This window comes from Microcebus murinus, chromosome 24 (assembly GCF_040939455.1).
Source record: "Microcebus murinus isolate Inina chromosome 24, M.murinus_Inina_mat1.0, whole genome shotgun sequence".
Classification (NCBI taxonomy): Eukaryota; Metazoa; Chordata; class Mammalia; order Primates; family Cheirogaleidae; genus Microcebus; species Microcebus murinus.
Genome location: NC_134127.1, coordinates 17,982,668 through 18,005,404, shown reverse-complemented (window position 1 = coordinate 18,005,404; position 22,737 = coordinate 17,982,668). Strand labels below are relative to the sequence as shown.

Genomic DNA, 22,737 nt, shown 5'->3' with positions numbered 1-22,737 from the left:
GGTCTGAGGACAAGAGGTCCAGAGAGAGAGCTCAAGCCCAGGCAGTCTGCTGGGTGACTTGCAGAGCCAGGGAGATGCATGTTCAGGTCAGGAAGGTCTCGTGGATGGCAAGCAGTTGACCTTCCTTCCACCTATCTCCTTTCTTTTCTTTCTTCTCCTCTCCTTTGTCTTCTGTTTCTCAGGGAAAATACAGTCAAGGCTAATTGTTTCCTCTTCCCAGCTTCCCAACAAAATTACACCCACAATTCACCAATCCTGAGAGCATCTTTGCTCTTTCACACATGTGCAGCTGGGGACCCTGCACGGGGGCTGCAGGGATAGTGAGAGCCCCTCACTCTGATGCTGGCCCCCATCTCTCTGCTTTTGTAGAAGGTCCCTTCCGCCAGGCCATCAGACAGACAGAAAGTTGCTCAGGGCTTGATAGTGGAGAGTTAATCTTGGGCTGGAGAGATGTCTGGTGGGGTAGGCCAAAAACGAGAAAACATCCCCCCTTTTATTCATGACAATGGCATCAGCCCAAACCCAGGGACCTGCAATTCAGTCTTGGTTTTTCCAATAACTCCTTGTGGTCTAAGGGCCCCTCATCTTCCCATGAAGATGAAGTTACTAGTGCACACCTCGATGTCACCGTGCTGTGAACATCCACTGACACCCGTAAACTCTCATATTCCTCAGGGATCATCACAGTGGCTAGTGTGATCCTTGTCATTTTCGAGTCCCAGAAAAGGACGCTGTGTGAACCAGGTGGACTCAGCTGGACTGGGATTGATTCCTCCCTCTACGCACGGATTTGGTGATTTGAGGGACGTGACTTAACCTTTCTGAGCTATTTCTCAAATGCTTGTTCTCAGGGTAAGCTCTTGACGGATACCTTTTTGAGGTGCTTTGTGTCATATCTTACTGTCCCTTGTTTCCTTCCCACAAAGTAACTCAGTCAATCCACAGCCAAGGTGGCAGCCAAGGTGGCAGCCAAGGTGGCAGCCAAGGTGGCACAGCCAAGGTTGACAGATACCTTTTTGAGGTGCTTTGTGTCATATCTTACTGTCCCCTGTTTCCTTCCCACAAAGCAACTCAGTCAATGCACAGCCAAGGTGGACTTGCCCAAGTCACTCTTGGTGAGATCGGAATATTGGGGCCACTGGTGGAGGGAGATTCTCAGGGCTGTGGCCACTTGCTTGGCCTCCAGCAGGTGCCAGACACTCTGGGTAACAAACAGTGCATAGGTCTCATTAAAGGAGCTTAGTTTCCAAGCAGAGGTTAGTGCCTGGACCTTGGGCCAAGTTATGGAAATAGTAATGATGATACGATGCTGTATTAATACCATATTTCATGCATGTAATATGCACTAGGCCCTGTACTAAACACTATACATTAATTATGTCATTTAATTCTCAAAAAGCACCATGTGAGGTGGTACTATTATTATCTCCATTTCTTATAGTGGGAAACTAAAGCACGAGAGGGAATAAGTCATGTGCCCAACGCTTATAGCTCTAACTCGGATGATACAAAGGCAATATATGTAAACAAAGCGTTTGTATCCCCATAATATTCAGAAATAAAAATTAAAATAAAAGTAATGTGCCTAAGGTCACACATCTAAAATGTGTCAGAGATAGACTGTAAACCTCAGCAGTCAAATTTCAGATCTATGCTCTTAACCACTGTACTTTATGGGCCAGGCTGGAGTGGGACAAGAATCTGAGACTCTTTGAAAAGCTGAAGTTCCTAGGGTTCCATTACAGTGGACACTTTGTGCTGGGGACCCCCCAGCACCCACTCTTCACTGTCTCCGTCAGCAGAGCCCCCCTACCCTCTAGAGAACTGCCCCAGCCCTGCCTGGTTCATTCCACTTTGGTAGAGCTGTCTAGTGGGGCTCCAGGTCCCCTGGGGCTCGGATTGTGACCCAGACTGGACCGCTCCGAGTTTTTTCCTGGAGTTTTCACAAATTAGAGGTGAATAAATTGCTCTTTCTTTCTCCTTGGATTTCCAGGTGTAAGGATATTGCTCCAGAGTTGCCCAGGACCAGGTCCTCAATCAAATGCAGAACATAAGACAAGGGAGTCAACATAAAGTTGGAAACTGACCTGACAGATGACACGAGAGGGACGGAAACTTTGAGAACAAGGGTGGGAAACGTTCTGACTATCTGTGTCTTATGCCATCTCTATTCCTGATTATTTGGTTGATTTTGTTTTTTTCCTTAAGCTAGTATGAATTGGGTTTCTGTGACTTGAGACTGCAAGTGTCATGACTGATGTGTCAACCCTCCAAAAAGATTTTAGAGGAGATCCCATACCCACCCCCTCCTGTCCTAGCATCTCTTAGAAGTTCTAAGAGATGCTTAGAGAACAGAATATTCTTTATTCTGTTGGAACAGAACTCTAATTTTTTATGTCCATGGCTATTCAGGTTCTGCAATACCTTTTTCTAGAACTGAGGTTAAGAGGATCTGCCTTTGGTCCTGACAATGACCTTGTTGATTACAGTAATCTTATTATCACTGACTTATCGAGTGCTAGCTATGTGTCAGCATGTTCCAGCTCGTGTAATTCCCATCACAGTCCCGTGAGAGACAGCCTAGTGCTATCCCCATTAAACAGATGAAGAAAGTGAGGCACAGACAGGGTTAAGGAACAATAGGCAAGTGGCACAGCTGAGGTTCGAACTCAGACCTGTGTGACTCTCGGAGTCCCGACCCTTACACTCAGACATCTCCCAGGTGGCATCTGAACATAAGGCCACACAAAGCTTGTGACAAACACAGCCCTCGTGAAAGGGAATACAGAAAACCAGAGCTGAGCAAGCAGGTCAGCTGCCACCTACCCTGATGGCCAGAGGAGGGGGCATAACACCTCAAAGAAAATCAGCTTCCAAAAACAAAGCGCAGGAACATAAACATCGCAATAAGCCTTAGGAAAAGGCTGTGTTCTGGAAAACCTGTTATTTAAACGGTTGTCGTTTTCGGGATCCAAATGTCCCATTGTGGGCTTTCAGCTCCGTCGCAGATCTCTGCGATGAAATGGACTAAAAGCAATGCCATCAGCAGTGTCCCCAGTCTAGCTGTCAATGGACGCCCTGCTCCAAGAGGCGTGAGTGCTCAGACCTTCAGCATCTTCACTGTTAAATCGAAATGGTGTTCCCAAGCCGGGGGCGGGGTGAGAGTCAGGGAGGTGGGAGGGGAAGCCCTCCAAGAGCCCCACATGACGGATGGGACATTTCCTGGATGGACAGACGACGTCCTTCCTTTACTGTGTTTTCTTTCCCCACCACACACACACCGACCTCCACACTCCGCCCCTGCCTCGGCGTGGTTTCACCACTCCTGCCACCTCACTTCCCTAAGTTAGAGGCCTCCCGTGGCCCCTGTGACTGCTGACTGGCGGCAGGAAGGCACCATCTGTCCTTGAAGCCATCCAGACAGCCATCAGCGCCTCTGTGCTCCGGCAGCGGGAGGCGGGAGCAAGCGTGAGGACATGCTCCCCTGCAAGACCCTGGAGTGTCTCCTACGTTCTCCATCTGCCAGTCTGCCAGGCAGCCCACGCGAAACGCTCCCAATCAGCCATCAAGGACACCCCCGTCCCCATCGCTGCTCAGGAGAGGAGCAGGCAAGATCTTTAGAGTCACTTCACTAGATGCTAAACCTTTTGTCATCAGATAATACCTACCACCCTTCTTTGTTGCATTTATTTATAGCCCTTCTCCTTCCAACCTTCCTATAGCCTTCCTCCTGGTGACTTTTACACTGGATCCATTAAACAGCCTAGCTTCTGAGCGGCAGGACAGCATTTTCAGTAATCAGCTCAGTAATCATCTCAGCCCGACCTCAGCCAACCACTCCGAGTCCACATCCCGGGTCTTATCATCACCACCCCAATATCGTATCCTGAGATCAAACATGCAACTCTGACCATCACCTCCAAAATCCCAGTTCTCTCGCTCTGATGCCTCTATTCCAACAATTTCGACCCTCCAGAACTTCCCAGTCATAGACCCTATGTGTTCTGACCATCACACCATTTATGCTTTCATTCCACGGCCCCTTATTAAAATCAATCCCCTACATAAATTATCAACTCTTTTCATCCCATAGCCATCTTGCAAGCCTCCAATCTTTGGTTAGATCCAACTCTCCACCTACCTCATCGCTGCAGCCAGATGAATAGAAATGATGAAAAACGTGCACACACCTCGAGTGGTCTTACCTTAAATCCACGACCGCAAACCCCCAGGAGTGTCGGCATTCCTTCTACATCTTCCTGTTCCGTTCATGCTGTGACTCTGTGTGGTGATCGTCTCACAGCTTGTCACTACTCGAATCTCCAACAGCCCTTCCAACGTCTTTGCTCTCAGATGATGGTCTGTTTCACCGAGAACCTGGAAGCAATCAGAGAAAATCTTTCTCTTCCAACAACCCCAGGTCCCTGCCTCTGTGCCAACAGGCTTTGCCTTTTCTTCTGTAACAGAGAACAAACTGTGACTGTGCCTAGTGAAGGTCAACACTTCCACTTGTCCAGAGGATCCTGTTGCCTTTCACCTGCACAGTTTTATTGGTGTAACTACTCTCTCTCCTGCTTCAATTTCCTTCTCTCTCTCTAGATCAGTACACTGCACACAAGCATGCTGAAATGACACCCATCTTAATAACAACAACAAAAATTCTCACTTGACCCCAGGTCCCTCTCTAGCTACTGCCCTATTCCCTTACTCCCTTAATAGTAAAATTCCTGGGGTTTTTCTGTCATTGTTATCTTGACCAATTCACCTTCCATTTTTCTCTTGAACTCTCTTTATGGAAGACTGTAATATTGCTCCCAACTATTGGCTCCCCTTCCTTTGTAAAAGGATTATGTGACTCTAGTGCCTTTCTGCGGGGGGAGCACACGACCCACCCCATCGGCAGGCTTGGCCAGGTGGTTGGCGTGGTCCAAGAGAATCAGAGCAGAGCTGGCACAGACCACATTTGAGTAGAAGCTTATGAGGCAGGTCCCATGCCCGCCAGCAATCCTGCTCTTCCTCTTGGCCACAACAACAGCAACCCTAGAATAAAGCTACTCCTTCAGCCAGGGCTTCAACATGAGAAGTTACAAGGAACAGAACTGTAGCTGACCCACAGCCAGCAATAGTTGACAGAAACAACACAGCAACGACAACAAAACGGCGCTGTTCTGCAAGCCTTCCAGAGTTGCTGTCCATCGCTCCTTGCAGCATTACTGAGAAAACACTGGCTTTCCCAATAGGCTCTTTTGTCCTTGTCACTCTATGGAAAAACTTCACATGTCAAAACCACTTGCATGTTATTAAACCCAGTGATCAACTATTGATCCCCTCTTCTGAACCTGTAGACGGCATTCAATACTGTTGATGACATGCCCTACAGGAAACACTTCCATTTCTTTGCAACTGGAGACCCACTTTTTCCTGATTTTCCTCCCACTGTCATGGCACCTTCATCAGTCTCCTTTGCTGACCCCTTCCCTTCTTCATAAGATATAAATGTTGAAGCCATACCTCTTCTCTACCGTTGTTTCCCTAGGTGATCTCATCCATCTGTGGCTGGGACTCAAAAATTAGTATGTCCAGCCCCTGCTTGTCCCCTGAACTCGAGGCTTGAGTATCTCATTTCTGACTCAGCGTCTCCACTTGCATGTCCAAACCAGTCCTATTAATTACCTCCCTGATCACTACCGCTAATGAATATGCTCTCTGCCACTCCTTCATTTCAGCAAGTGGCATATCACTGCCACCGCACACCCAGTGGCTCAGGCCAGAGGCCTTGACATCACATTTATTCCTCTCTTTCTCTCACACCCCATATCTAATCCTTCCAAACTCTTGCCCTTGCACCAGTACCTCTCTCACCTCCTCACAGGCTCTCCCCTTCCTGGACTGTTGGGATCGTCTCCATTCTGACCCCTCCTCCTCCCACCCCAACCATCCCTCACCATACCCCGCAAGCTGAGTATCCAGAATGGTCCATTGTTCTAAAAAATCTAACTTCATCTCATTATTGCCCTGGCTCAAAAGCCTGCAACGGTTCCCCATAATTCTTCCAACAAAAGCCAAAGCCGTTATGGACTCCAAGGCCCTACGAGATCTAGCTCTGGCTTCTTTCCAGCTGTTTTCTGTCACTTTCCCTTTTGCTTATGTTCCCCATTCGCACTGGCCTTCTTCATATTCTGTGTCCACCTCAGGGCCTTTACACGACTGGACCCTCTACCTAGAGCACTATCTTTTCTTTGCTATCCTCAGACTGGCCTCCTCATTTCACTCAGGTTGCGCTCAAATGTCATCTCTTCTTACCCATTGTACCTAACTAGCCACCTTCTCTCTGTTTTATTTTATTCCCCGACCTATGCATGTACGTCCCAGCCCTCAGCATTCATAGGAGATGGCACGGATTAGCAGTTAAGAGCAGGCTCCTGGCTTTGGCAATTAACTCCTCTGTGCGTCAATTTCCCCACTTCCCCATCTGCAAAACAGACATCAGAGTGACAGCACTCAGCCTAACGCAGCTTACACACATCGATACCTGCAAAACGCTTACAAAGAAACATGGCAGGATGCAATGGCTATTGGCTATTTCCAGCTGACACTGAGTTCTCTAAATGTGCATTGTCTGTCTTCCCCACTAGAGCAGAAACTGTGTGTTTGTGGTCCACCACGTGGATTCCCAGCACATGGGAGGTGATGACGCTGTCCTTTGGAACCAGTCTTAAGAACCTGCACTTCATTTTGTACACTAGCTTTTAAAAGATCATATTTAAATTGGATTTTATTAAGTCTGATTCAACCCACCCTCCCTCAATCCCAGCATTACTTTATCATTATTTTGAATTGATCTTTAATTGATAATTTACTAAGTTTCCTCCCTCTCTCTCCTTCACTATAAAGTAAGGTAAGATTAGGGAAACTGAGAGCTGAAGATCCCCTACTTGAAAACAATGATTCTCTACTTTGTCTATGAGAATTTCAATCTCCACCTATAATATTTACATAAAACAGATTATCCCACCATTTGGGTTAATATTATATAACTTGGCTGGTGTCACTAAAAGTAAATGTCATATTAAAATGATCATTTGTGACTTCCTGAATCTTTTACTGATATCCTGTACCCCAATTATTATAAATAATAATAACCCCTCATATAGAAAGTAGGTGTGTGCAAAAGCAATCTTTGCCAACCATTATTTGATTTTATTTGATTTCATCTTCAGTACTACTGTAGAAGGAAAGAGGAGGCCCTTGTCATCAGACACAATTCACAGAGAAGAATAAGGTCCTGCTCTGGGTTATCTGTGCCAGAAAAGGAATGGTCTACACAGCTAGCCCCAAATTCTCTCTCTGGTCCCAGGAATAGAATATCAGAACTGAAAGGACCTCAGAAACAGCTTGAACAGAGGAAAGAATGTTCCACTGTTATTAATCCATCATGGAACCTTGGGCAACACCCCTGGGCCTCCCAAGTAAAAAAGGTGAGATACTGCCTCACACCAGGTTGTTACAAAAATTAAAGGTGATAATGTTTACAAAATCTCCTGGCCCAATGCCTGGAACATAGTAGGTGCTCAATCCACGCTAGTTAGCTTTGAAATCCGAACCAAGTTCAAGGCTGCCATGTTATATAGGCTGTTCTGCACCCCCCCAAGTGAGATTAATTAAGTGCATAGGTAAGGCCTTTGATATGTTAAATGGTCCAAGTGCTGTGTGTTGGAAGCCACAGTCACCTGGAGAGATCTGGTAGCTGCCTCCTGGCCATGAGAACAGAGGCCAGACCTACAAACTGATTTCACATGCTTGTTTCTTATGCTCGAGTCAGCAGCGTGCCTGGGGTCTGCTCTCTGCCCCACTGTTCCTCCCTCTTCTCATCCTATCCTCGGTACATCAGACTGAAAAGCCAGGAAGGGCCACCCCCATCAGCACCACCAGCCCCAATGTGAATCCCACCCCAACCACAGATAAAGTCTCACTCACTTGCACTTCCATTTCCTTGCTACAGCACTTTGGACATTCAATAAATGGTAGCCTGTATGATTCTTATTATCACTGTTATTGAGTTTGTTTATTAATATTATTTGCAGGGCACACTGATATAACCATCCCCAGAGGTTTTCCACTGCCTCTGGAAAACACAAAAATGCATTGTCCAATGTGGGAAAGGTAAGTCTATTAACACTTGCCACACCTTGCTATCCGATCCAGCTGTGCACTACAATAAAATCTTAAGCCCCTCCAGCTGACTGAATGGACCGCCTCTTGACCAACAGGTCCCCAAAAGTACCCTAAAGCTGAGTTGCTGGCCACGAGAAGGGACACACATAGCTAGTCATGTCCCCAACCCCCTTTTTGGAGATATCCTTTGTAACAGAAGGCTGTTCAGAGCGGGGCATGAACCACACCTGCAGGTTCTCAATTTACTTAACAGATCTCTTGAGTCTATCTCTGGTGGCCTGTCTCTGATTAACAGACTTCCTTATCTTAACTTAAAACATTCCAAGCTTTTAAACAAAGCTTCATTTCTTTAACCAATTACAAATCAAAGAATCTTTAAACCTACCTATATCCTGTTATCCCCCACTTCGAGATGTCCTGGCTTTGGGGACTAAACCAATATATGCCTTCCATGTATTGATTTATGCTTTACCTGTAATTCCTGTCTCCCTGAAATGTGTAAAACCAAGTTGTAATCCAACCGTGGTGAGACCACTGGCTCAAGGCTTCTTGGGCGTGGCTCTATAGGCCATGGACACACAAATTTGGTTTAGAATAAACCTCTTTAATTTACAGAGTTTGGGTTCTTCTCTGTTGACAGTACCATAACTGCTGGTTCCATTGTCTCTGTCCCCACTGGGATCAGGAATCACGTCTTAGGCATCACCTGTAGTAACTAGCAGGTGTTCAGCAAACGTTCACTGGTGGCCAACTGGCCCATTCTTTTGCCAGATGCCTGAAGGCTTCTGACCCTGGCTCTGACTCCACAATGCATCCCATCTCTCCACTGACCTGACTTCCAGAGACACCCAAGATCAGTCTTCGCTTAAGCCTTTCCTGTGCTCTTGAACTCTGAGGGTGCACTTCCTCGTCTTGGCTGGCTTTGCTACCTGTGCATTCAAGTGCCATGGCAGCTCGGACCCTCCCCGCGTCCCCCATTCACCCAGCCTGGGCCTCAGAGCCTCATGGGACAAGCACAGGGCGTGGCAGGTCCAGGGCAGGGGCCCACCAACAGCCCCCTTCAGCTTGCTCAAGTATAAACTGATGAAATGATACCATCCTCAGAGTTGTCACAAAATCAGAAATAAAAGTGAACATGAGGGCCCCCACAGAAGTCAAAGCTGTTCCACTAGAACAGCACATTTGTTCAGTCAGCCCTGCCTTTGACCGCAGCACAAAGCCCAAAATCATCCGGACGTCTCGCCCACACCAGCGCTCTGCCAATGCTGATGCCACGTGCTCCCTTCACCCCTCCGCCCAGGACACCTCTGTCCAGGTAGAGGGACGGCAGGCAGTGCGCCTTCCAGGCTGGCATTTCCTCAGACTGCAGAAACCCCCACGAGTGGGCGAGGCTGGGAGGAAAGGAAGGTGTAGGTGTTTCTTAGACATTGTCAAATAAGTGGATCAGCAAAATAGGAAGTGGCAGAGAGCAGAGACTGTCTGTGTTATTTCAAGCTTGTGATCACATCTCACATGCTCTGCTGAGCCGGTGAACAAAGCAGCCCTTGGAAAACCGGTGCTCGGCGTGGGCAGCGCTCAGCCCACCCGCCGGCAGCCCTGGCTCCGTTCCACCGGCTCGCCAGTGACGCTGACCTCCCCTGAGGGGGGCCGCGGTGGCCTCCTCCGCATCCTTGGGGCTCGCACTGCACATCCGTTCAATTCAGTGTGTACTGAGCCCTTACCAAGGCCACACAGCACGCTGATCCCTGAGAGAGCCATAGAAAAGAAGCGCCCTCTGTCCTTGCCCTCAGTCACCTCCCAGTCATGAGCCACGGCTGAGCATTCTCTCAGCCAGCACCTCCAGCCAGGCGCGTTCCTGCTCAAGAAACTGCAATAGCTCCCTACTGTTTTTGGCACCAAGAACCAACTCCTCAGCCAGACTTTGAAACAGCCACCCTCAACCTGGGCCCGCCTTGTCTTGCTAACTGTGACATGAGCCCTCCCTCCCTGCAGGTAAAATGTCCTGATTGTGCCAGAAACTTCCACACTCATGCATTAAATTATTCCCTAACTCATTCCCTCTCTCTCTCTCTGTCTCTCTCTCTCCCTCTCTCTCGCGCGATTATAAGGTGCTGAAGTGGACAGATTATTCAATTAAACCTGATTCACCAAATATTTACGCCCCCCACCCTCCCCTGCGTGTGTTTGGGGGTGTGCTGACTGACGGGCTGGCCCCCGCAGATGCGCAGCCTTCCTGAGGGGAGTTTAAGCTACAACCCCATGCGAATCCCAGCACCGTGCCCTGCCCTCGGTGACCTGGGGACACCCCAGAAATCAGAGGAAATGACAATCTCTCCTCAGAGCCACCTTGAGAAACCGGAAGCCGTTTGCTCCCCTCATTTCAAAGACCAGGGATCCCAAAGTCACACCTGAGAACGCGGCGGGCGCCAGGTGTGCTGACGCTGTGACAAGCTCTCTCGCCCTGTGGGGCCGGGACCTGGCAGAGGAGCCGGGCCAGGCCGCAGAGGCTGGGTCTCCCCGCCAGGCAGGCGGGCGGACGCAAATGGGAACACTCGGCCTTCCGCACCAGGCCCCCCGGGCCCCCTACTGTCCAAGTCAAATGCTCACCTCAGTCCTACCCACACGCTGTCCCTGCCTCTTCTCCACAACCTGCCTCAGCCCGCCCTTCCTCTTCCTGAGCGACGCCGGGCGGGAGCGTTTGGAGCCGGCGCCCGCGTTTTGCACGTTTGACTGACGCCATCTAGTGGCCGCGCGGCGCACGCGCGGAAGCGTCGGCGTGCTCAGGTGAGGACTGGAGCGCCCGCCGCCCTGCAGGCTTCAGGATGGGCCCTCCGCGCTCAGTACGCGCCCAGGCACAAGGGCTTTCTCTAAGCAGATTGAAGAGGTGCAAGGAAAGGAGAGGGAAGAAGGAAGAGAGGGAGGAGAGGAGGATGGGGAGGAAGAGGAGAAGGGAGGAGAGAAGAGGGAGTCGCGATTTGGGGAGAGATCAGGGAATCACTGCAAACCCTGGGCCTGTAGGACGAAGAGAGGGCTGCGAGACACACGCTAGGCTAATAATAAAGAAGGGTGTGCCGGGGACTTCCCCGTCCCCCATCGCTGTTGCATGACCTGCAGGATCTGAGATAAGGAATTTGATCCTCCCGCGGACCAAGAGGGAGGACGCCAGGCGCTGGGCCGAATACACCACAGCCCTTCAGCCCAGGAAGCACCTGTGGTCCGCCTTTACCTGCAGAGCTCACCTGCTCCCTGCACTCCTCCTTCTTAGTGACATCACACATCCCTGACCCTGCCCTCCATCTTTCTATCACCAAAGCAGCTCCCGGAGGCCAGACTGTTCACCAAGGCTGATGGCACGGGGGACAGGACCCCTCATGACCCCAGGGTGATGTGACAGGTGAGCTTCAGCTTCTCGCCAGCCCATCTCTGGCCCTCCCACCCTGCCTTCCAGCCTCCTAGCTCCGTAGGGAAGAAATATCTTCCCGCTCGAGGAAAAAGGAAAAAAAAAAAAAAAAACTTGCCAGGGGGGTACCCCTTGTTTCATCATCTCCTGAGAAAGGCCGCCAGTCCCCACATCCCGCCCCGGAGGCCACTACCCTCTGTGAGCCCCGTTAAGGTGATGAGGAGAGCTATTAAGCAAATTCATTATTGACTATTTCACATTAGATTCCATTTTTTTCCCTTTGATGCCAACACAACTAATAAAAATGCACTTTATCTTCTTGGATTTATGGGATCGTAAAGCTGCTTTCATGTACCTCAGGGAATTGGGATTAAAGGAGAATTAAACATCTCCAGTGCAAAGCCCTCGCAGGTAAAGAGAGTGGGGGGAGGAGTGGCAGGGGGTGGGGGTGGGTAGGAGAAGGAGAAGAGTGATTCAAGGACAAGAAATAAACTGAAGTAAAAACCTGGCAAAAATATGGCTTTAATATATTGTAAAAGAATAAAAACCTCATAAAAAGTTATCACCAGACATGAGGAGTTCGTAATGTCGCCCATTGTGGATTCTGGGGAGGAACTTTCTGGGAGATGAGAGTCATTAGGTAAAAGTAAGCTCAGAGCTGATGGTGAGATGCGGTGTGGATGGGGGCGGGATGGAGCCACAGGGAGAGGCAGCCAGCCTGGGCCACAGCCAGCTGGCCCCTCCTGGCCAGCAGCCCCCTTAACGGGAGACAGCAAATTCACAAGACAGGGCACTTCCCTCCCTGTTCCCTGCAGAGTCCCTCAGGGATCAGTGGCTGGACCCAGGGTCTGAAAATCTAATCCTGACTTTGGCCAACCAGCCATGAGATTCCAACAAAGCACTCAGTCTCTCAGTTTCTTATTTTCTTTTAACCAGGGCCAAACCCCCCTTGGCTACCTTCTTCCCAAAGTCATTGCAAGAACCAAGTAGAACAGGACAAAGAACCAAGTAGAACAGGGCAAAGCAGGTGAGCGAGCTTTCTTTGATTCAAATCAGAAATTTGGGAGCCATGCTGGCCATTTCCTTTTCTTCATCCCCAAATCTGGGCCATCACCAATCCTTCTGTTTCTACCTCCAAAATATACTTTCTTCTCCCTTTCTCCAGCTCCAGCTCCCAGGTGCAAACTGCCTTTATTTCTCGCCTAGTCCATTGCAATATAGTCCTCAATAGCATCCAAATTCATTCCAAATTCATTATCCACACGACCACTGGAATGATCGTGTAAAAATGCAATCAGATTATGTCATTCCCCACTTAAAACTCATCAGGGGCTTCCCACTGACCTGAGGATAAAGTTCAGAACCCTACCCTGGTCTAGAAAGCCTAATCCAGCCAGGCTTGTGTCCTCACACTCATTCTGCTCTCTCTGGGCCACCTTTCTGTCCTCTGCCACACCAAGCCTCTTCCTGCATCTGTGCCTTTTATGCACACTCTACCTTCACTTAGAAAGTTCTCCCTGACTCTTGGAGTGGTCACCTGCCTCTCTACTAATCTCAATTCAAATGTCACTTAGAGAGTTCTTCTCTGACTTCCAGTCAAATATAAGCCACCTGTGTTCTGACATCTACATAACTTACTATACATTACGATTTGAGTTATATATTTACTTGTGTATTTAAATTTAATATATGACTCTGTGACTAAATGTAGCCCTTTGAGGGCAAGAAGTATGCCTTTTTGTAATTAATTACAACCCAGAACTTAACACACAGCCCAACTCACAGTCTGCCTCCAAATAATATATAAATTGAGCAAAAGAAAAATTTCCACCCAGAGGAGTCTTTCCCTGGCACCAGGGCTTGCATGAGTGCAGTGGTACCTTGGCCAGCCTTATTCCACAGATCTGTGCCATGCCCAGCTCACTTTTTCCTCTTACCTTGACCTTCTCCTTAAGTTACATACAATGTCTGGACTACTCTCACCACCCCTTCTCCTTTCCCTTCATGTGGATAACACTGGGTCTCACTTTCAATGAGTCTTGCTCTCAAATCTCTGCTGTGGTTTGTAGACTAGATTAGGTCTCCCTGCTAACCATAAGAGTCCCTAACATGTCTGCTCATCACTCATTCAACAAATATTTATTTCCATTTATTTGAATAACGATGTGCCACACATTGCTCTGGGTATCGGAGATATACCAGTGAACAAAACAGACAAAAATTCCTGAGCTTTCAGGGCACAAATGTCACACACATAGACACACAAGGATTGCAAGCTTCTTGGGAACATTGAAAGTGCATTATATTTTTTGGTATTTGTTAATTTAGTCCTTCCTTCATTCATAAAACAGATTTTTCTTAAATGCCTATTTTGGGGTCAGACACTCTGCTAAAGCTCTAAGGCGCTATTGGCAAAATGATTACACATGGTCCTGGCCCTGTGTATCGCAGGATGTAAGGGGAGAGATAGACACTAAAGATGAAAACACAAATGAACAGCAGGTGCTTGGAAGAGAATAAATGGGAAGATTTAAGAGAGAATCGTAAAGAAAGGTTCTAGTTGAGATTGTGTAGTCAAGGAAGCCTTCTCTAAGGCAATTGCATTTAGGATGGGATTGGAAGGGGACAAGGAGGATAAGAAGGAGCCAGCTACACGAACAGTGAGAGGAAGGACATCGATGACAGAGAGAACAGCCTACGCAAAGGCCCTTAGGCAATAAAAGCTGGCACACCTGTGAGACTAGAAGAAGGCCAGTTTGGCTGTAGATAGTGAGTGAGGAAGAGAATATGGTAAGAGACGGAGTTGGGAAGGTGGTCAGTGGCTAGATCCCATAAGACCTTCTGGGTCATGATAAAGATTTGGGGTTTTGTCCTAAACACAACGGAAAGCCATTGGAATGTTTTAAGCAGTCACTATGGAATATTTTAGGATAAACGTAGAAATGGAGAAACCAATTAGAAGATTTTTTTCAGCAGGTAAAAGGTGATAATGTCTTGAGTCAGGGTGATGGTGTTAGAGATGGGATATCATTTTGGAGATTGAATCCACATGCTTTGGAACTATCTTGGATGTGGTGTTTTCACTGGCTTACCCAGTGGATGTGTGAAACAGAAAATTCAGCAACTTTTATTTCCCTGATGCACATCAACATGTGTAGATGCCCATAAAAACCTTTCCCAATGTACACCTCAATCCATCTTGTGGCATTTTATAATCATTTTTCCTTATGCCCTAGAATGATTAGCACCCCCAAGTGCTTTTATAATTAGTGGATGTGTTTCCTGTTTGTGTAGATGCCATCTTCATTCTAAGTAATTTTGGAATGCCTCAGCAAACTTCTTTGTATCTGAAGCCTGAACGTTTTTATTGGGATCCCTAAAGCTGTGGATAGTGTTGCTCTGGGAGACCTTGGGAGCCAGAGGTCTGGGACAATGTTGCTTTTGAAAAAACGAGCCAAAAGGAAGGGCTGATTGGATTCAGAGAAGAGATTGAATCAGGCTCGGGGAGGCTGAGTGATTTGGAACAAAAAGCACAGCCACCTTTTAGAAGCCAAGTAGATCCCTTTCCTTCCTGTAGTTTTCCTTCATCCATGACCATGATTAAGGACCTCCTATGTGCCTTGATGCTTTCCAACTGCTGGCAATGCAATGACAAAGAAAACACGTTTAGGCCGGGCGCTGTGGCTCACGCCTGTAATCCTAGCTCTTGGGAGGCCGAGGCGGGCGGATTGCTCAAGGTCAGGAGTTCAAAACCAGCCTGAGCAAGAGCGAGACCCCGTCTCTACTATAAATAGAAAGAAATTAATTGGCCAACTGATATATATATAAAAAAATTAGCCGGGCATGGTGGCGCATGCCTGTAGTCCCAGCTACCCGGGAGGCTGAGGCAGAAGGATCACTCGAGCCCAGGAGTTTGAGGTTGCTGTGAGCTAGGCTGACGCCACGGCACTCACTCTAGCCTGGGCAACAAAGCGAGACTCTGTCTCAAAAAAGAAAAAAAAAGAAAAGAAAAGAAAACACGTTTGTGGGTAAAATGCTTTAAAAGGCTAAAAATTTGTGTATGAAATATAAAGCATATTGCAGCCACCTCAAGTACGAAGGGTGCAAGATCAAGAACTTGGGTCCCCAGGGAGGACTTTTCTGTGAGCCACCGACTGTTCACTTGACTCGTCCATGTCCCGCTCAACAGAAAGATCGCAGCTTTGAGGAAAATTTCTTAGCGATCAGCTCATGTGATTTATGAGTTTATGGTTCTACGAGGCATCTGCACGTTGGGGCATAGATCTCAGTAATTAATCCTAGGAGGTCCCTAATGACAGAGGAGATTGTGCTGTGTGAAAGTTGCTTTAGTACTAAACAGCTTGTGTTATCTAACAAATGAGAACATTTCACACCCAATAAACGTCACTTTTGATAAGTGCTACTAGCGGTCGTAAATCTGACAAATAACACTCGCAAGATCTCTCACACACTTGCCCTTCCCCTGCCCCTGTTCTGCAGGGCTCTCTCGCTCTCCCTGAGCTTTGGGGAGGACCAGAACCCACCTCATTCCCTGTGCTAGTTAGTCCCTGGGGCCCCGGGTCAGGGAGACACACAGGCAGCCACTGTTTCCTGCCAACACCACCACACCTGCCTCCAAGTGGAAGCTCCGTGGTTTCCGGGTGAATTCGGATCATTTTAAGTGCAAAAGTGGATGGTTCAAACAGATAAATACAAAACAAAATCACCCATGCCCCAGCCTTCTCCGTTCTTTTATTCAAGACACATCAGAGACTGATAAGAGTTGGCTTAAGTGATAAAGATCACCCCAGCTCATCATCAAAAAGCATTTAAGTGATTAAATGTGTTTTTACTGAATCAAGGAAACTGCAAAGATCCAATCTGTCCCCTCTGGGCTAGCAGTGGATCCATCTTACTTGCTGAGAACACTTTTATCTTGTACATCACGGCCTCTCAATTACATGAGTGAACCCAGATGACCACAGAAGGACAGAGGGTGCTTGGTTCTGTCGCTCTGGGATGAAGGCAGTAGCTGAATTAAACAGAAACAGGAAGGAATTGCAAAAAGAGAATAGTCCTGTGTGGTTGCAACTATATCACATTCTGGAAAAAGCAAAATGATGGAGATAGTAAAATGATGAGTGGTTGTCAGGGGCTGGCTGAGGGGATGGAGGAAGTAGAGGGATAAGTAGGTAAAGGGAGAGCACAGGGGTATTAGAGCAGTGAAGCTAGTCTGCACGATACTGTAATTGCAGGTACCCTTGATAGTATCATATCAATACTGGCTCATCAATTGTAGCAAATAGACCACACTAATGCAAACTGTTAACAATAAGAGGCATTCTCTGTATTTGATTTTTCTGCAAACCTAAAACTGCTCTGAAAAATAAATTCTATTAAGAGAGAGGGGGGGACACAGTCTAGTGTGTTCTTTTTGAAAATACCTACAAGTTTATACTTAGGAAGCACTGTCCTTAATGTGCACAGGACATTGTGGTCACACCAAGCACATATTGACAATTGACAAATGATGGTTCACAGGTGGTTTTTGACAGGCAATCTGTTAACCCACCAACCACACTCTCCATGTCCTCCCTCCACTTGTGTCTGTTCACACCTTAAGATTTGTGCTCCCTCTGCTAACCTGTGAGCTCTGTGAGCTGTGTCTCTAGTGTCTGGAACTATACCTGGAACATAGTAGATAGTCAATAAAAAAATTGTTAAATTAATGAATAAATGAATATAATCACCCACCCACCTATTCACTAAGTATCTCTCAAAGTCCTTGAATTTTTATAAAACATGGGATCTGCCTTTAAGGGGCTTGCAGTCCATCAGAAGGAAATCATCTGGTTTGTAAATTATATATCCAGCCAAAGCACAATAATCATTCTAGGAGTCACAGTCTAGTACTGACTCCCCCGTACCATGAGATGCATATAATGGCGTAAAGTGTCTAAGACAGGATCTAGCAAATGAACTGTAGGCTCTGTAAATGCTTAACAACCCCAATTTCTTAAAAATACCTAGTACCAAATTTATCAGCAAACTCTAATTCCATCAATTTTCATGGCAAAATCCCACCATCTAATGCTCCCGGCCTCACCTTGATAAATGAGAATAGCAATCCTTTTTAATTTTGCAGAATCTCACTGCTTACAAGTACAATGTACATTATACATATGCATCACATTGGTGCTCTAGCCCTGGAAATCGAGACTAATAAGCAGTGAACTATCTGGAGTTCAGAACTGTTTCAGGAGTGCAAGGAGAATAAAGAACTGTAGGGTGACTAGAGTGTAAGGCACTATACTAAATGCTTCACAAAGCCATCTCGATTTTTCCTCACTGGGAGATACTGGCAGGGAGCTGTAGCTCCACATTGCTGAGGAAGGAGCTGAAGCACTGAGGGATGTTGACAAATGTCTGCGCTAATGTCCTAGTCAGTTTCGTGCTGCTATAACAGAATGCCTGAGACTGGGTAATTTATGAAGAACAGAGATTTATTTCTTACGGTTCTGGAGGCTGGGAAGTCCAAGATCGAAAGCCAGCATTTGGTGAGAGCAGTCTTAGCACATCATAACATGGAAAAAAAACATCATATGCAGGGAGAGAGAGAGAGAGAGAAAGAGAGAGAGAGAGACAGAGAAGGGAAGAAGGCCAAACCCATCCTTTTATCAGGAACCCACTCTGGTGATAACTAACCCACTCCTGTGAAAACAGCATTAATCTATTCATGAGGGCAGAGCCCCTAGCACCTGATCACCTGTCAACTCACTCTTGTGTTGAGAATTAAGTTTCCAACACATGAACCTTGGGGGACACATTCAAACCACGGCAGCTATAAGCACCAGGATTCAAATCCAGGTTGCTTTGATTCCAAAGACTAGATTTTTTCCAGAGACCAGCTTATTAGAAGACTCGATGGCTCTGAAATTCAGATGTTCCAGGACTTCTTCTGTGGATGGAGGATTAGAATTGGAATTATACCCCAGAGGCGAATTTGATAAAACAGCCATACTCTTACTTCCTTTACACCTGACAGAATGTCCCCAGTATCCTCTAAGATTAGTGTTTGCTAGCCACTTGAAATGCATTATCTCATTTAATTTTCATAACTTTTCTATGACCTTGAGAGTATTCACACCTCCATTTGATAGATGACTTACTTGAGTAACTTGCCTGACTTCATACAGTTTAGGAAGAGGCTAAATTGTCATTGAACCCAGATTGTTTGACTTCGGCACCCAAATGCTAGATCCTCTACAGCAAATGATTTTTCTCAAGGTCTCAGGTTTCTAGTAGTCAGGAGAATCCCTTCCATTGGTTTAATATCAGTATCCCTTGCCGTAATACCAGGTCATTTTCTTTCTCTCCCTTTCTTCGTGAAGCCAAGAATAGCCACTTAAGTCAAGCTTAATGTCTTTCATCTGTGGCTGACTGAGAACCTGACCCATTAGGCATTTGCAGTCTTAGAAGAAGAATCAAGCCAGGTTATTAACAGGAAGAGACGATTGCCTTTTATTTCTTTCCTCCTTCTTTACTCTAAAGGGGAAGCGTAACGCATTGGCTTCTGTTGTCAGAATATCAACGAGGGCATTTTCTGGCATTTGGTTCATAAGGAAATTTGTCTTGTAATTGGAGCTTCAGAGACTCACCAGCATCGGTGGCATCCGTGGTATAAATGAGCCTCGTCGCTACGTTTACAGATTTTTATCATAATTGTTGCAGCTAATGCGAATGCAGCCTGGCCGACTTCTTTATGGAAAACTCAGCCATAGCAGGGCCCTGTGAGCCCTGCAGCCGGGCAGTGCACTACTAGAGCTGTGAGAGCCCACCCCGCACAGAGTGTTAACACAAGCTCTGGGACAGGCTTCCCTACGAACGTGCAGGGGCCTCCCTCCCTCTCCAGAACTCGGCACTGCACTGCACGCTCCGCCCCAGCCTTTGCCTTCCTCCACAAAGGACCTGGATGGGAACAGCTTGCTATCTCTCCCATCCCAGACCTTTGGCTCCTTCAGCCACCCCGAGAGCTGCCAGCAACCTCCTTTCTTCCCAGTGCCAGCTGTCCCAAGGGGAGCCACGATCCTAAGCAGAGCAGCGGGTCTGTCCTGCCAAGCGAGGACGCTAGCTTGGCTGGCCCTGGCCGCAATGATGGTCTGGCACAGAATCATGCGTTGGCAACAATGGGACAAGAAACCCCCTTGGAGGAAAGACATGTGACCAGAAACCCTTGTGAAGTCCCCAGAGCAGAGTCCTCCAGTCCTCAGGCAGGCAGGTAGGGAATGCACGTCCTGGAATGGCAGTGCTAGAAAGAGATGGAGAGAGCTTCTTGCCTAGCCTTTTGCTTTATGCGAAGAGGAAACCTTGGGAAAGAGCACATCCTAAGCAGGTAGCCACACCGTCAAACAGAGGAATTGGGCCTCCTGGGTCCACGCCGGGATTCCCTCCTCTACGCTTGACAAAGCCACAGAGACAAGGCTGTACACACACACACACACACACACACACACACACACAATTAGCGTCCTTGGATGTCTTAGAGCCCAACTCTCTCACCTCCCAGTTCCATGTTCTTCCTATCCCACCGAGACAGAGGCTCTTTCCTCCTTCCCTGCCCCTGCTGTCACATGAAAAGCTGAAATCGGAGTTGGGAAATTGGCTTTCCTGGATGTTTCTCAGAAGATGAAATTGCTTTCAGACCTGGCTCTCTTTAGCAGATCGGACCCTTTCACTACCTTGCTTTTAGCATGAGGCTTGGGAGGGGCCATTAAGAAAGCAAGAAAGAGCCCATTTCACCCCTACCCCATCTCTCTCTGTTCAAATGGGCCTGATTTGGGCTCTGTGTGCACCCTTTAATCCTCAAACAGTGTAAGCCCCACACTGGGAACAATGAAGTTCTTGCTAACAAGTGCAACTCTGGCTCTGTCGTTCACCTTGGAAGGGAAGGAGGCCCTTCCTGTTCTGTATTCCAGCCTGTTGTGTTGTCTGCGTCTTATTATGTAAAGTCCCTGGTTTGTTAATAGTTTTAGTGCTCTATGCATTTAAAACCTGGGCAACAGAATAAAGATGAGTGAGCACAGGCTCTGGGCTGATGCAAATTGAAACTGAAAAGATATTAGACTGAAAGAGTCAGGAAGAATGTAAGAAAAATCTGCTGCATAAATTGAGGCCATGCTGGCCTGCCAGGAATGCTGGTATTTACCAAAGAGGAACCACGTTTGTGAACTTTGGTGCTGGGTAGTAGTATCAACCTAACAGCCTCTTTTCTCAAAAGGGCTGGATTCATCATCATCATTGATGTTACTGAGCACTCATCATGTGGCAGGAACTGCCAAGTGTTTCCCAAGCACGACGTCCTTCAGTTTTCAATCAACCCTATCCTGAAGGTGCTGTTGCTATGCCCATTTCACAGATGAACTAGCTCAGGCTTGGAGATTTGTAAAAACTTAGCGTGGCTCCCAGAGCAAACAAAAAATGCCAAGTCCAGGATTCGAGAACCCAGGCATTCTGACAAGATGAGCCAAATTCTGACTTACTTTTCTTTGTCTGTTTGCTTTCTTTAAATAAACTTCCACCCCATAATATGCCTAAATAAAAAATAAATAAATAAATAAATAAACAAACCTCCAGCCCAAGTGCCTGAGAAAAGGCCAAAGGAGGAGCTGTGGGCCCAGGATAGGTAGCTCAAGCCAACAGGAAGAAACAGATGGAAAGAGATGTGCATTTGGTCATTCCATTTCAAGTTGTGAGCTCTGGTTCTCTCGCTGCCCTCCCTACTGGATGGTTTCCATGTATGTGAAATGACAGGAGCTGGTCATAGGGTCCATCCCTAGCAATTGCCACTTCTGGTCAACAGGGGAAGGACAGAGGACCAATGCTGAGACAGGAGCACGGAGCTGGCCATGTCAATATTCAACATGCCCCCGCCCTTCCTCCAGCTACCTCCAGTGAACAACAATTCTACACTAAAATGAGCAAAGCAGTAGATAAAAAGGTTCTCCTCCTTAACTGATTTAAAAATACTCAAAGTGCAGAAAACTTTCTGGTAAGAGAGTTTCTTTTCTTACACACTCATTGTTGATTAAATTCCACGTTTTCCCAATGGCAGTAATTGTAGAATCTCACTCGAAATGCAGGTAAGAGGACTGACACCATAGGAAGGCACATCTCAGGGGTCTCAAGAGTCCAGCTTTGATCTCATGGCTACCCTGATGTCGGAGAAGCCCTGGTGGGTTTAAATAGCCTGGGAGAACAACATTACCTGCCCACGATCTCTTTACCTTCTGAGCACATATCCGTGTGAGTCTCACGGGCTCAGCACCTAGCCAGTCTGCACACAATAAGGACAGCTAGACAAAGTAACCATGACGCTGGTCTTGACAAGGAGATGTCATAATGACATCACAAACGGGGCACTGGGGCCCCCCAGTGGACAGCAGCAAAGGGCCCCTTTGTTCAGTGCTTCCTAGCAGATGGAGAGTTTGGGGACTGGATTTCCCGGCATATGACCCGTTATGTTTGACACTGGGTCTGAAGAGGTAAGTGGGGACGTGTGGCTCCCACGTGGAAGGTCTGCACTTTAGATCAGCGTTTCCCACCTGAGATGGCCATGCTGGAATCACCGATCTGATGATTTTGCCGTCAAAGTAGACAGGTTTCCTTTGCCAGGGTAAGGGAGGCATCCCAACCTCCCATCCTTGGAGGCAGAGGATCACACCTAGTGGCAGAGTGGAACACAGTGCAAGGAAAGACCTCTCCCTGGAGCAGCGTAGAGCCAAGGGGTTCCAGGGTAAAGAGGGAAGTGCAGTGGGCATGCCGGGAGCATCGCAGGGGAATTACAAGGGTTCATTGAGATCACTGAACAAAAGTATGACACCGGGAACAATTTGTCATGCACATCATCCAACCTTCACTTTCTGGGTGCTCTAGGATTGGCCTTTATGCTGCCCCTAGACTCCAGCAGACTTCCTCTCAGGCCTCCCGCCACACAGCAAGGCTGGCACCTTCCTGACCACCTCCTGTCCCAGGGCACCAAAATATCTAACTTCCTGGCCTGTCCCCACTACATTGCTTCAAAGCCTGGGTAGTTGATGGGATGAATCTGCTTATCATAACACAGCCTTTTTGAGGCCAGGGGGGTTTTGTGCAATGTCTTCACT

The 22,737-nt window shown here is 47.5% G+C and overlaps 1 long non-coding RNA gene across 2 annotated transcripts in view; it reads right to left on the bottom strand.

Moving 5' to 3' along the window:
- Nucleotides 1–21,910, bottom strand: part of LOC105882564 (uncharacterized) — a 196,892-nt gene extending 174,982 nt beyond the window's left edge. The window contains exons 1-2 of one of the 2 annotated variants that reach the window (XR_012914693.1): nt 21,840–21,910; nt 4,206–4,377 (exon numbers count right to left, since the gene is read on the bottom strand). This is a non-coding gene — a long non-coding RNA (uncharacterized LOC105882564). Of the gene's footprint in view, nt 1–4,205; nt 4,378–10,782; nt 10,913–21,839 lie in introns of those variants that run through there. The other variant, XR_012914692.1, reaches the window with a different exon arrangement.
- Nucleotides 21,911–22,737: the final 827 nt, after the last annotated feature.